Source organism: Perca flavescens, chromosome 2 (genome assembly GCF_004354835.1).
Source record: "Perca flavescens isolate YP-PL-M2 chromosome 2, PFLA_1.0, whole genome shotgun sequence".
NCBI lineage: Eukaryota > Metazoa > Chordata > Actinopteri > Perciformes > Percidae > Perca > Perca flavescens.
Genome location: NC_041332.1, coordinates 44,151,376 through 44,167,079, shown reverse-complemented (window position 1 = coordinate 44,167,079; position 15,704 = coordinate 44,151,376). Strand labels below are relative to the sequence as shown.

Here is a 15,704-nt window from a genome sequence, read left to right as displayed (position 1 = left end):
TGTGTGTGTGTGTGTGGGGGGGGGGGGGCCAACAGCCGTCTCCGGCCCCTCACCACGCCCGGTAACCCCCATGGGGGCCGAGAACCAATAGGCGGTCTCCCAAAACATGTCATGCCAGAAGTTTGTTTATATCGTTTATTCCATAATTGTCAAATGTCTATTTATGGTAGCCTACGTATGTAATAAAATGAAATATTATTTCCCATTTGGCCACTCTGAAATTCACTGACAGCTAGGTAGCTTCTTTTACTGGGAGTGATGTTGAATGAGGAGTTTGCTTTGCGTTTGCAGGCACTTGTCTTTTTCAAGGTGATGACATGCTGCCACCTGGTGGATAAATGGGAAATCTCACATACGTTTTTGAGCATGTTACAATCGAAATCATGAAATGAAATACAGCGCAGGCAGTTATTTTTAAATTAATTTTTTTTTGGGGGGGTGGCGGGCGTATTCAATGTGTTGTCAATTAATGCTTGATTACATGTGTGGATGTTACCTTATTGTCAGTTCAGGTAGTTTTTTATTGTTACTTGCTTATTTCTGTTTAGGGAAATGTCGGTTTACATAAGAGTGGAGCGTATCCCCGCATGCTCTACGTCGCAATATTTCTTGTATTTTTATCTGAAAATCAAAAAATCTGGGTAGACCAACTATTTAGGGTAATATGACGTCATATCACTTCAATACGGGCTCCATAGCTCAGGGGTTAGAGCACTGGTCTTGTAAACCAGGGGTCGCGAGTTCAAATCTCGCTGGGGCCTAATTAATTTTTTCATATTCTCTGATGCATACATTGTGAAACGCGCTTCTGTTTTGAAACAATCATGGCTACACAAAATAAATACAATAAAATATTACAACATAAATAAAATAATAGGCCTAGATGAAAATGAATTATCATAGTTCAGAAATAACTAAATGGCACTGTAACATTAACATTCTATTTTTCATTCCGTTTTTTTGCACAAGGAAATTATTGTAGTCTATTTCAACTTTACTTTTACCATTATAAAATCTACATAGGCTCAATAATTTATTATCACAACTTAATTTCGTACTAAAGGCAAAAAGCTAATGAAAAGCCCTGACTAGATCTACATTGGTCAATACATGTAGCATTTTTTAACGATCTACTTAGGATAATTCATTGTCTGTACCAAAAAGTTCCTACTAATAAAATGCTAATATGCAAAAGTAAATGCAAATGCTACAAATTTCAGGTTTCTTTCAGTCCAGACCTGATCCTGGACTCGCCCAGAGTTGATTTGTCCGTAAGAATGGACACATAGGCTGATCCCCAGCCAATACGTCTGTATAGCATGTCAAAAAATGAATATGCTACCTACAGCGAATCTTATCCTGAGCCCGGATAGCTCAGTCGGTAGAGCATCAGACTTTTAATCTGAGGGTCCAGGGTTCAAGTCCCTGTTCGGGCGTGTGTTTTTTTTTTTTTTTTGCAAACAATTAGGCGTGTACACGCCCGGCCCTAGCCATTTTGGTGCCATATGCGAGATTAGAATGTAGTATAAACAATTTTAGTTCTTGGAAAATACCACCTAGCTTTTGAAAAAGATGTGGTAGGACTTGGGGAAACCAAAGTTCGTGGAACACCTGGGGCTGCTTGAATCTTGGTCTAGGCCTTTATTTGATTTTTTTCCCTCTATCTGTACTTAGGTACACCACATCTGCGACGTTTCCAGCTGGTACACCATGCTGGCAGAGGTCCTGTGCTGCGGGTCGTGTACCAAGGCAGGCAGGAGCGAGGAAGAGTCGCTGGATTACGTGGGATTCCGCTATTTTATCACAATTTAGCGAGGCTCACCAAGCTATGTTCCCTGCCATCCTCAAGTGAGCGAGTATACAAAAATGAAGACGAGGGGCTCTCACCCCTCCATGCTTGCTGCCGCCTTGGAGTAGAAGGCTGCTTGTCTTAAGAGGATGAAGACGAAGGGCTCTCACCCCTTTGTACTTGCTGCCTGGTGATAGAGGGCATGTTTTCTGCACAAGTCAAAGGGCTCTCGCCCCTTTGACTTGTGCTCCTTCATGATGGTAGAAGGGTTGGTGCCTACTGTTACGACCTGATGTCTAGGGGTTAACTGGACGCAACATACCCCCCCCCCACACACACACACACACACACACACACACACACACACTCTTCCCACTCCCAAACAAAGTCTCATCTGAGTGGTTCACCAGCATCGGAAACAAGCAGTCCCAGATAGTTTTGTTTGTGCTAACCTGTGAAGAGTCCACCGAGAAGCTGAAACCAACGTCCCGTGGAGTCATGGACAGTTTCCGGCTGGCCAATCAAGCTGTGGACCGTGGGTGTTGCCCTGCACAGGGACCAACAGGGACGGAGACCTTGTTCCAGCCTTGGGGAGACAGTGGTATGGTTGTGCGTCTGGACATCTTCCGCTGGATCCACTGGTTTGACGCAGCCATACACACACTGCAAGTACGCTGTGTTCAAGTCGGCTCTAGCTGGGGCTGTGATGGCCTACAACCGCTCTGACCTGGAGCTGCTCATCAAGGCCATCAAAGCCAAGAACCCGGCAATGCTGAACTCTGTCCCAGACAAAGATATTGTCCGGCTCTACATTTCAAGGGACCACCTCAAAAACCACGGGAGGGTCACACTCAGGGCTCAGGGGTCTCACTCCTTCGTTTGGACTTCTTCGAAGAAGAGTCCATACCTCCTGAAGACCGAGGTCTTTTAAAGAATTTTAGTCCAAAAATGGATCTAAACATTTTCTTAATGATTTTTGGTTGTATACTGGCGTTGTGAAACTGCAAGTACAAACACACAAACACACACTCAGCAATTACTTCACTGATAATCACATTATTGTTTCAAGCAGCACACTAAGCAAGTTATTTCACTTAACTAAACCTTCTAACTTAACTTAAATAAACTGAGAAATATTTCTGTGGTCACACATCATTATTGCACTGTGCTTGATAAAAAAAAATGAAAAAGGTCTGCCACAAATATTACTTATAATAATAATAATAATAATAATAGTAATAATAATAATTAAAGCTGCGAGCAGCGGTGGACGGGCCCTCGCGCCTCTACGCGCGTCGGGGTTACCAGCGGACGCCGCTCCTTGCCACCGCGACCAACAATTTAAAGGGAACTTCCCGCCGAGTACAACGATACCTCACACAAGACTATAATACGTCATACGGTTCATTAGCTGTAAAAAGGGGCGTGGCAAAAGAGGAGGGGGCAGGTCAAACCATCACCAATTAAAAAGGAAGTCTGTGCTGAGTTCAATGATACCTCACACAAGACTCTACCTTAGATGGGTCAGCATTTATTCAAAAGGGCGTGGCTTCAACATAGGGGGCGGGCCAAACCATCACCAATGAAGAAGGAAGTCTCTGCTGAGTTCATTGATACCTCACACAAGAGTCTATCTTGAATGGTTCAAATTTTAAGAAAGGGGGCGGGGCTTAAGCATAGGGGGCGGGTCAAACCATCACCAATGAAGAAGGAAGTCTCTGCTGAGTTCATTGATACCTCACACAAGACTCTACCTTAAACGGTTCAAATGTTATGAAAGGAGGCGTGGCCTGAGTAAGTGGGCGTGTCCATATTATAGGGGGCGGCTCAGTATCACACGTAGACCACACATTCTGAGTTTCATGTAAATCGGATGATGTTTGTCATATAAGGCAGATTTCCTGTTGCCAGCGGGGGGCGCTATGACCAAAAGTCAATTTTGGCCTGTAGGTGTCCTTAAGCATGGACTCTTGTCAATTGTGAGAAATTTCGGGCAGATACGACAACGTACACTCAAAGATACGACAACGTACACTCAAGTTACAACAACTTCTTTGTTCATCGCTGAACACTCAAAATGGCCGCCACGCCACGCCCACACCGTCTGACGAAAAGTTTTTCTTTTAATAACTTTTCATCGTTAAGGTGTTGGGACGGTACAGACCAAGTTTGAAGTCCATCGGATGAAATCTCTAGGAGGAGTTCGTTAAAGTATAGCACCTTGACTTTTAGGCCTACTTCCTGTTGCCACTAGGGGGCGCTATGACTTTAAGTAAATATCGGCCTTTATTTGTCCTCAGGGTTGGACTCTTATGAATCCTGATAAGTTTCGAGGTAATCGGACAACGTACACTCGAGTTACACCCACTTCCTGTTTCGGCGGCGAAACGCACAAAATGGCCGCCCCGCCACGGCCACGCCCTATGACGAAAAGTTTTTCTTTTAACAACTTTTCATCTTTAACGTCTTAAGATGGCACAGACCGAGTTTGAAGTTGATTGGATGAAATCTCTAGGAGGAGTTCGTTAAAGTACGACATGTGGAAATGGCCAAAATCGCACTAATTTCGAACATTTAATTCAAAATGGCGGACTTCCTGTTGGGTTTCGGGTATGGCTCTAATGAAGTTTTTTGTACATCTTGACATGTTACATATTAGTACCAAGTTTCGTAAGTCTACGTTAAACGCACTGCAGGGGCTCAATTTTCGTAACTTTCTAGGGGGCGCTAGCGAGCCATTTTTGTGCGCCTATTCCCGAAACCCTTAAAATACGTAAATTTTCACCAGACTTGATGCGACCGCCAAATTTGGTGAGTTTTTGAATATGTTAAGCCCTCAAAAAGCCAATTCATTTGACGGGAAAAATAATAGAAAGAAACAATAATTCCTTCAGTTTCAATAGGGCCTTCGCCGCTGTCGGCGCTCGGGCCCTAATAATAATAATAATAATTATACTTATATTATATAGACTTCAGACTACAGTATAATGTACTTTCAAATAAATCAATCAAGTATTAATGTATGTCAGACACATAAACAGTACATATATCCATTGACATACTATAGCTGCAACTAGTAGGCTACAGGCATTTGCAACACACAGGCCCTATTTTCAAACCACACCAACCCATAGAAATAAAAATGGATAGAAAGGCCATTTCCATTCAAATCAACGTAGCAGAAAGGTGTACCGTTGCCATGTTAAGGTATAAAGTGCCATCATGCCATTTTATTTCTATGCACCAACGTCACACAAATGTCATAAAACATACCAAAAAACAACAACATAAAAAGCAAAAATGTGCCGACAACAGTTTAACATCTTAAATCAATCTTAATCTTAACATCGGCTTAATCTGCAGACCACTAGGTGGCGGTGCTACGACATGATACGCTCCACTAAAGGCACATCCAGCATAAATACAACGGCTCGACGTTAAAGCACAGTAGCTAGCTACATAATACAACAGCTCCACCAAAACACGGAAACAGCAATGCACGGCCACAATTCAAATTACAACAGTTTCACCAAAATATGCAGCTGCTAACGTTAATATTAGCTGAAGCAACACACTCTTTTTGTTTGGAAAATAAATCACTTAATTTAGCACATTTTTCACCCGAAGCCAAACGTGCTTTCTTTTGTTCTCTCTCTTTTTCTCGGCTCCCCCCTTTGGTCGTTTCGTGCCGCGATTGATTTTCTTTTATCTTGGTGGTGGTCAGTGATAATGGATTCGGCGCTAAAAAAACATGTTGAAACTATCATAGACTTCTATTGTAATTGCTCGCTCTCGCCGTTCACGGGTAAATGGTACTGTAAACATTCCCATGGCAACAGCGACTTGGACCAAACAATGACGTCGCTGCAATGCTTAGGATTGTGGGTAGTGTTGTTTTTCTACATACGATCACAAATAAAAATAACTTTTTGAAAAATAACTTTTTGAAAAATAACTTTTTGAAAAATAACTTTTTGAAAAATAACAAGACAAATTATTGATATTATTTTATTATTATTATATATATATTAGGGCTGTCAAAATTAACGCGTTAATTTTTGCGTTAATGTTTTAATATTTAACTCGTTAAAAAAAATTAACGAAATTAACGCAGCTGTGTTTGTTTACTTCATGTGGCGGCTGAGAAACGTAATACGTCTCCATAACAGCAGGCGGCGCTACTCTGTATTGTTGCCCAAGTAATGAAAACCGGCAGCTGATTGGACGAACGTGTCACATGGGTTTGCCGTTCAGAATACGATCTCATATTGTACTAAAATAGTTCACTGAAACATGTTTCTGAAAACATTTGAAGAGAGAAATAGGCCGTGCAGTTGCTGAATCTGTCTTCATTTCAGAAGATTTTCGTCAGATTTTGAGAGACTAGTCACGTCACCTCATTCCGCTCGCCATTTCCGGGTGAGTCCCGACTGCCCTGCCGCCGACTGAACTCTCGGCTCGTTGGAGATGAACTGAACTCTCGGCTCGTTGGAGATGAACTGAACTCTCGGCTCGTTGGAGATGAACTGCTCCTCGCCTGTAAAGTAGACGAGAGCAGGCGACAGCAGCCGGGGACGGTGACAAAAATCTGCTCTCAAGTCAGACAGTTTCTAGCCGTTTACAGCAGCCTTCAGCAGGACTAAATAAGCCAAACTGTTGCTGCTGTTGTTCTGAAAGATATTAAACATTCTGAACTTATCAGAACCTTTCCTTGTTTGTTTTGTTCATATTTGCAAAGTTAAGTGATTTAGCATTTAAATATCCATTATTATAAGCTTTAGTCTCAATTTAAAAAAAGCGATTAATTGCGATTAATTACAGCAAATTACAACAAACAACAATTAATTAGTTAATTTTTTTGAATCGATTGACAGCCCTATATATATATATATATATATATATATATATATATATATATATCAGTAGGGGCCCATAGAGGATGGCCAGTCCATCACTGGGCTACAGTGATAATATCTACTATATATATATATATTTCTACTATTAAGTAAGAATAATACAAATAATAAAAACACTACAATGAAAGCAGTGTTTTCTACGACCAGCTACTGTATCTCAAAAGACACCTTCACTGTAACAGAAGACATTTTTGTTTTAGATCAACAACCCACAGATAATTTTAAAACAGGACGTATTTAGTCATGCGTTTGAGAAATAATCTTTAATTCACATGTGATTTGTGATAGAAGCTGCAGAATGTCACAAGTGCAGGGACTGCAAACCTCTTAGTCAATTCAAAGAGTATAGAAATTACTTCTTGGTTAATTGTCCTTGAGAGCAAGGAAACACTACACATGCAGTCAATTTTTTGCACATGCAATTTAGGCAACACGTAATGCAACATTTAATAATTAAAATTGTTTTGTGCAAGAGACAAAATGCATTTGCATCTCCTGATCACAGACAGCACATCTGATAGCTGGAATATAGCTAACTGATAAAAAAATATATATTTATTTGACAGAAACATGTGAGGAAAGTAAATGTACTCCTTCCCCAACAAAATACGGCTCTAGTTAACAGAAAGAGTTGAGTAAAAAAGTAGTTTTAGCTGTGCTGTAAAGTGTGACTTACCTCTCCAAAGGATTGTGTTGAAAGGAACTCTGTGTGCCACTGTAGTTCTGTTGTTTTGTTTTGTTTTTGATTTTAAATAAAAGCAGAGGTTGAGTCTACCGTTGTGCAAAGTGTATGTTCAGTTACGCATTCTGATTCGTCGCATGACCGTAGCTCCTCCAATTAAATCGCTCCGTTTGACTGTAGACTACCAATTGGAAATGTGGGATTCTTGACCACAGCTACCAATCACCAACCCGGTCGTGATATTACGAATCCCACTATGGCCACGCCAAGACCCGCCCTTCAATAGCGTTCACACACTACTATTGGCCAGGTGTCCATGCTTACATGTACAGGTCCTATCCCCTGACCAATCCCCTAACCCTAACCTTAAAGGAACACGGCGACTTATTGGGACTTTAGCTTATTCACCGTAACCCCCAGAGTTAGACAAGTCGATACATACCCTTCTCATCTCCGTGCATGCTGTAACGCTGTCATTAGCTTAGCCTAGCACAGATCCTGCAGGTAACTGGTTCCAACTAGCCTACTGCTCCCAATTGTGACAAAAGTGTCAAAATAACTCCAACATGTTCCTATTTACATGTTGTGATTTGTAGAGTCACAGCGTGTACAAAAAACAACGTAACATGAGACACAGCCGTCTTCTAACCGTAAACAAGCCGGGAACTATATTCTCAGACAGGCTTGCTGCGAGCATATCACTCCACCCAAGTAGTATATTCTTCCGCCCGAGAATATAGTTCCCGGTTTGTTTACAGTTAGAAGACAGCTGTGTCTCATGTTACGTTGTTTTTTGTACACGCTGTGACTCTATAAATCACAACATGTAAATAGGAACATGTTGGAGTTATTTTGTCACTTATTCGGAGCAGTAGGATTACTGGAACCATTCACCTGCATGTTCTGTGATGGGCTGATGCTGCTGGAGCCGTCAGACAGCATTACAGCACACACGGAGATGAGAAGGGTATGTATGGACTTGTCTAACTCTGGGGGTTACGGTGAATAAGCTAAATTCTAAGCTAAATAAGTCGGCGTGTTCCTTTAACCCCAAAGGTGGAAGGTGAAATGCCTAACCCCAACCAATCGAGCTGCTTCGTAGGGCGGATCTTGGCGTGGCCATAGTTTTTTTTTTCTTTTTTTTTATTGTTCATTAATTCAGAACATAGATATACAAACAAACAAGGCACAATCACAAATCCATCTAAAAAAACAGACCTATTGCCTCGGGTCGAGCATATAAAACAAAACCTAGGACCTTATACCTTACAAAACAACAAAGAATGATATAAAAGAAAAAAAATTTAAAAATAAATAAAGAGAAGGGGCTATCTCAAATTAAATTAAGAATTTCATATAAATAAATCAAATCAAGGGCTTTTTTACCTTTAACCCGTTTCAATGACTTGCACAAAAGATTGAACTAATTCTTCCAATGGATCAGGGAGGGTTTGGTCTTAAAGTATCTACATTTATGTATAAAATGTTTTCCTAGCAGCACCAAGTTGTTGAGAACAAAATCTACCTTCTTATCTTCAACAAAAACACCAAACTTTATAATCTTCACTGTCAGAGGTGGTATCTCAATTCCCCTGGTCTACAACCAGCTCTGCAGATCTCTCCAGAAGGATTGTACCGACTCACACAGAAAAAATACATGTTCTAAATTCTCAATTTCTTTTTCACAAAAAAACACAGTTATTAGTATCAAAATTGAATCTCAGTCTTAAAAATTCGTTTGTTGGGTCGATTTCATTTAAAATTTTAAAGTTGACCTATTTTACCTTCGGGAGAAGAGGAAATTAAATATAACTTTTCCTTATTTTCTTAACCTCTCCAGCCCCAAATTCTTTCAACATATATTGTCTTTTAACTGGATTGGGATAATATTCCTTCAATAGAATATTTCTAATAACTTTGTTGGAACATTTATAATCACAGAAATCAATACCTTGGATACAGAGCTGCCTCAAACCAGGAGAAACCTTGGAGTACCTAACATCTTCTCTCACCATTGATTTCAGAGACATTGGTATAGCTTTCAACCATCTATCATAACGCTTGACATTGCATTGAAGTTGATATTTCTCACAAAACTCCTCGTGCTGTAACAAGAGTCCATTACTGTCCATAAAATGAGCAATTGCCCAGATTCCCTTGGATTTCCATTCCTCCATGAACACAGATTTTCTGCCTATCATTATGTATCTATTATTCCAAACTGGAGTATTATGAGGTGTGAAATTATGTTTGTGATTAACTTCCAATAGAGAAGGACCTGCTGATGGAAAGCAGAAAGTTTGACTGGTAACGAATTGCAATCAAAATCACATCGCAGCAGAAAGTCTATTCCACCCATTTTTGAAAATATTAAATTGAGGACAGTAAACCAAAAGCACTGCCTGTTATTAATAAAAGATTTTAACCATTTCAATTTCAAGACACCATTCATTATATCAAAATCAATCGCATTCGCACCTATATCTTCATAGTTTATAACTAACCATGTCAATTTTCCTTATGTACTGACATTTGTTTCTCCATATGAAATTGAAATTGATGTTGTTGATGGCTTTGATCATGTTTGTAGAGATGGGTAAGGAGAAAGCCGGGTAGATAAGTCTGGATAAGCTGTCCATTTTGGATAATAAAACTAATAATAAAAATTGTGATATCTCTCTGCAGCCACCTATTTAAGATTAACTTACACTTATCTATATTGTTCCATATATTCATTTTGTCTGACGTTGTCTTTGTGATAGAAATTTTCTTGCAGCAGCAGAGTTTAGTAAGTATCAATGATAAAAATGAATACGAATAAAGACTGTTTGAGAATCAAACCAAAATCTGGTCTTTGAGCATTTATTATATTTTGCAAAATATGAGAATACAGATTCACAAGTACACGCAGTACAACTGAATGAGCATTTCTAAACTAAAATCTAAACATCACATCATCATATAGTCAAAACCTCTCTTTAGCCACCCCTCTCACTTTATCTTTAACCTGGCCATAGTTGAAAAGAGGACATCATTAAAAGTCAAACTATCTTTACCTTCCCCTCTGCCCCTGTTCTTTTCATTAGTTAAACAATAGTTAATCTCAGGAGGCAGAAGGAAACATGGTTTTGTGGCCTTCTCAACGTTGTCTGCTAAAAACTTAAACAAATGAGATGCTAGTGTCTCTCCAAAAATAAAGCTTCTAGGCTAAGAGTTCATGGCTGCAGCTGTCCCTCTCTAGTCTTTAAGAGTCTACGAGGAAGGAACAGCATTCTATGGAGGTTTTAAACAATCTTTAAGCAAATGGTTAAAATCATTAATCAATAATGGTTAAAATAAAATTTGCCACCACATCTTATCCTTGGAAATAACAATCCCCAAGTATTTAACTTCTGACTTGACCTTTATGTTATATAGAGTTTGCAAGCAATAATCGTGTAGTGCTAACATTTCACATTTCATCAATCAATTTTAGATTGACACAGACTTCAACTCTATGACTGATGATGAACACCTAGCAGGGACAGTGTTTAGTCTGGTCAAAATGGTGACAATGTCCCCATTAGATTACATGCATTTGTGCTGTCTTGGGGTAACCATGAAGTTGCTATATATTTGGATGAGGGGCAAATCACTGGCAACTAGGTTGTCCAGTAGATCGGTGGAAGGCTACAGAGCTTCAATATTTCATGCTTTTTATGCTGGCCCAGTAGTCCTGAAAAATACCATTGCCCTTGAAATTTATGAAAACTTACTTACTTTCTGTGGCCATGCATCTGCTGTTGTCTCCGTCTGTTTGGTCCCTTGGACAACATATCTGCATTTCCGTATGAGAATAAGTTAGTGCAACTGAAGCGCCTATTTCGCAAGCCTCACTTGCCTTTACAGCAAGTAGTAAAAAGGCTCTCAGAATCACCTGCACTGACCTCGGACACTGAGAAGAAAGGACAAAAATTCATGCATCCTCATAATGGTCCGTTGATTTCTTCATTAAGTTATGGAGACCAGTACCGTAAGCTTTTTACGGAAAAGTACATGTTATCATCTAGGTCTGGGGATAACTGTTTTCAAATTGTAGATGACATTGCCGTTGTTGAAAAGGGTAGTTCATTACATCATTTTTCAAAAGTTTACCAAGAAAGAGTCCTGTGGCCAGTATCCCTTTCCATCTGCAATCATTGGGGTATATACAGTTTGGGGGTTGAGCAATGTCAGTGTGACGAGGCTTAGGGTTAGGGTTAGGGTTAAAAGTACATACTTTACCCTGACAAAACACAGTTCATTGCCATTCCCCTCATCTCCCTCATTCATACCAATTAAAGTGTCCAAAGTCAGTTCATATAATCTTTCATGTTTATGTCTTTTACGCAGTCAGTTCATCTGTTTATCCAACACAGTCTCACTCCCTACTCGTCAAATGTATGACGCATGGTCAAGGACCCTGGCGTCATGTTTCAACGAAATAGGGGTACCCTTGACGTTATTTTTCGACGAGGGGGTCTGTCAGATAGACATTCATGTTATTCCCTCACCGTCGGATATCGACGAAAGAAAAAAACACGCCCCCCGCCCCTTAACTCGAAATCTGTGACAGTTATTATTGGTATTTTACATATCAACATTTATTTTGATGTTACAATTCAATTTATTTATAGTATCAAATTACCATTGTATTCATTTCTTTACTTTAATAATATTATTTCGGTCTTATTACCGGTGAAATATTACAGTATATGCTGTAATACAGAACATTACGATATGATCCGAGCAGGAAGCATTCAAAGCCGATAGGCCTATCCCCCAATGCAATGTGGCCATTCATTTCAAAGAATCGGGCAGCGATCAGCTGGTCTTTAACGCCAGGATCACTTCAATATACATATATACAGTCAGTGGTCAGTATCACTTCAATATACATATATACAGTCAGTGGTCAGTATCACTTCAATATACATATATACAGTCAGTGGTCAGTATCACTTCAATATACATATATACAGTCAGTGGTCAGTATCACTTCAATATACATATATACATATATTCAATATACATATATACAGTCAGTGGTCAGTATATCAATATACATATATACAAGTGGTATATCATATATACAGTCAGTGGTCAGTATCACTTCAATATACATATATACAGTCAGTGGTCAGTATCACTTCAATATACATATATACAGTCAGTGGTCAGTATCACTACAATATACATATATACAGTCAGTGGTCATACATATATACAGTCAGTGGTCAGTAATATACATATATACAGTCAGTGGTCAGTATCACTTCAATATACATATATACAGTCAGTGGTCAGTATCACTTCAATATACATATATACAGTCAGTGGTCAGTATCACTTCAATATACATATATACAGTCAGTGATTGTGTCACCAGCAACAACACGTTGCTCAGTTTTGTTCCAGTAAGTTATGAACCATAATAACGTTTAAACAAATCTGCGGAAAACTCCGGAAATGACGTAGTACGTCCCGCTCGGCGGATACGAAGATAAAAATATATAATATTCGTAATATTAATGTTTTTTTCTAACGTTGTATTTGAGGAGTTAAACAATAAAGATAGTTATAATAATAAAATACAGTTTCATGTATTTGTCTCATATATTGTGTGCTCGGCCGGCCGGCGGGCCATTTCACGGCAGACAGCAGAAAGAGGAGCCGAACGAGTCCCCCCACCCACCCCGGAAGAACTACAAGTGCTCAAGCTTTGTAACAGCTTCTGTGGCGTTTCTTATGGGACTTGTAGTTTTAAAGTATATTGGTATATTTCTCATAAGTAGAAGTTGGCAGTGTATAATTCTGGATACACCCTGGGGTTTTTTGGGATGGAGAACACACTGGTGTCATCAGATTTTAAAAATTGAATCGTTAAATAGGTGAAAATAGCTTATTACCATATTTGACAGTGCTTACAGTAGGTAATTTGGTGACCATATCTACATGACAGCTGAGGTCCAGAGCTTTCTATAACAGCTGGTTTTATGTGTGTAGAACCTTCTGTTGCTAAATGACAGGCCTTCATACATGGACTGGGTTCAAGGTTCTGTCATGGTGCTGTCTGTTTTCCCTCTCCCTTGTTTTTTGTCTGTCATGTGCTGAGTGGGTGTGGCGCTCCTGGCTCTCTCCCTCCTCGTCAAGACACCTGTGGCTTCCTGTTCACCTGATTCACATCCACCAATCACCTCTCCTGTTTTAAAACCCCAGCCTTCCAACCAGTCTCTGCCAGATCTTCCGTTCACCCAAGTGGTAACACTCGCTACGGCCAGCCTCAGTGGTTTCAAAGACTGCTTTTTTTTTGTATGCCTGTTGCAAGCCTTGTTTTGACTTTTTGTGTTTTTGTGTCCAGATTCCCACTACAGCCCTGGAAGCCCAGTCTGCCTGTCTGAGCCTTGTTCTTCTCTCGAACCTGCTTCTCACCTGTCTGCCCGCTCTCAGCCCCAGGGGATATCCAGCACCTGCATCACTCATTTTTTGTGTTCAATAAACCTCAATACCTGTTCTGACCTTTTTCCGTGTCTGCGCTTGAATCCAGACAGCCCAGCCTAACAGGTTCAGAGGTCAATATTTCAAAGCAGGAGTAATGTATCCTCTTCAGACTGACATATGTTCCTCTCCATGTTGAGACCTTTCCAACGATGTGTTTGCTATAGTCCTATGATGTTTTCATTTTTACACATCATGGAGACTTAGCAGGAGATACTTTATTGTTCAGAGGGATATTTGCCTTGAGTTCAAATGCTTCACAAATAACACTTGACATATTGTTTTATCATACAGCTGACATACTTAAAATAAAAAACAACATGAACAAAGTGATATAGGCTAGACTGAAGCACATCACACAGCAACAATCTATTGCTCATCTTTCACAAACAGTGACAAGAGCAACACAACCATGCTTCATATCATGAAGCTATTGCACACCCTCAATCTCAAGCAACATTATTTAAAGTTTTAATTGAGGTAGGTCCAAATTAGGCCTATATCATCATCAACGTTTTTATAGTTTAGAAATGTTAAGTTTACCCATATCTTCTGCCAGAGGATAAGAGCTCATACTTGGCATGGAGAATAAAGATAGAGCAGACCATATTCTGTGTGCTTGCCTGGAGAGACTGGTTTCTATTCCTTACACAACCTTCATGAGAGTCATAATAAAATTCTCTGTAATGCAGCCTTGTATAACATAAACCATCTGATTCACCGTGGGTGTCTGCTCTAAATGATAACACACACTTTCAACACGGGCCTTCCAGCCAAAGGTGCATGTTGTCCATATGAACACCATTGGGCCTATAGGAGCAGAGCCGATGGATTGGTTCATCATTTATGACCTCTGATATCCTCTGACCCAGCTCTATCTCCAGAGTTACCTCAACTTCAGTTTCAAAGGGGGGGGGGGGGGTCAGCTTTTCTTAGACATGAGAACTAATAATGCAGTGTGATTTTAAATCAAACTAAGTCCCACACACAAATAGACTCATGTTTTTCCCCTTTAGTCTTTGCTATTAATATTCATCAACTGCAAAATTAGAAAATTGCGTTTTTCAATTACTATATATGGAAAATAAAATAAAAAATGCTTCTCTTTGTATATAGTTTATTGTTTTTCACAACAGTACAATTCAAAACAAATGCAAATTAGTCAAACAAGCCATTAGGCTGTATTTCTAAACACTAAAACACCATTTTTTCATTATTAGTATTTTATTGTGTAAATTGTCACGTACAACGTGGAACATTCATTCACAGACGAGATGTGGAATTTCCACGTCACTTCCGCGGATTTGTTTAAACGTAGACAAATACATGAAACTGTATTTTAATATTATAACTATCTTTATTGTTTAACTCCTCAAATACAACATTAGAAAAAAACATGAATATTACGAATGTTAGGCCTATATATTTTTATCATCTTATCCGCCGAGCGGGACGTACTACGTCACTTCCAGAGTTTTCCGCGGATTTGTTTAAACGTTATTATGGTTCATAACTTACTGGAACAAAACTGAGCAACGTGTTGTTGCTGGTGACACAATCACTGACTGTATATATGTATATTGTAGTGATACTGACCACTGACTGTATATATGTATATTGAAGTAATACTGACCACTGACTGTATATATGTATATTGAAGTGATACTGACCACTGACTGTATATATGTATATTGAAGTGATACTGACCACTGACTGTATATACAGTATGTATATTGAAGTGATACTGACCACTGACTGTATATATGTATATTGAAGTGATACTGACCACTGACTGTATATG

The 15,704-nt window shown here is 39.5% G+C and overlaps 2 non-coding genes across 2 annotated transcripts; both read left to right on the top strand.

The window, feature by feature from the left end:
* Positions 1–688: 688 nt before the first annotated feature.
* On the top strand, positions 689–761 carry trnat-ugu (transfer RNA threonine (anticodon UGU)). The gene has a single exon. It is a non-coding gene; the product is annotated as a tRNA-Thr (tRNA).
* A 602-nt stretch (positions 762–1,363) lies between these two features.
* On the top strand, positions 1,364–1,436 carry trnak-uuu (transfer RNA lysine (anticodon UUU)). The gene has a single exon. It is a non-coding gene; the product is annotated as a tRNA-Lys (tRNA).
* Positions 1,437–15,704: the final 14,268 nt, after the last annotated feature.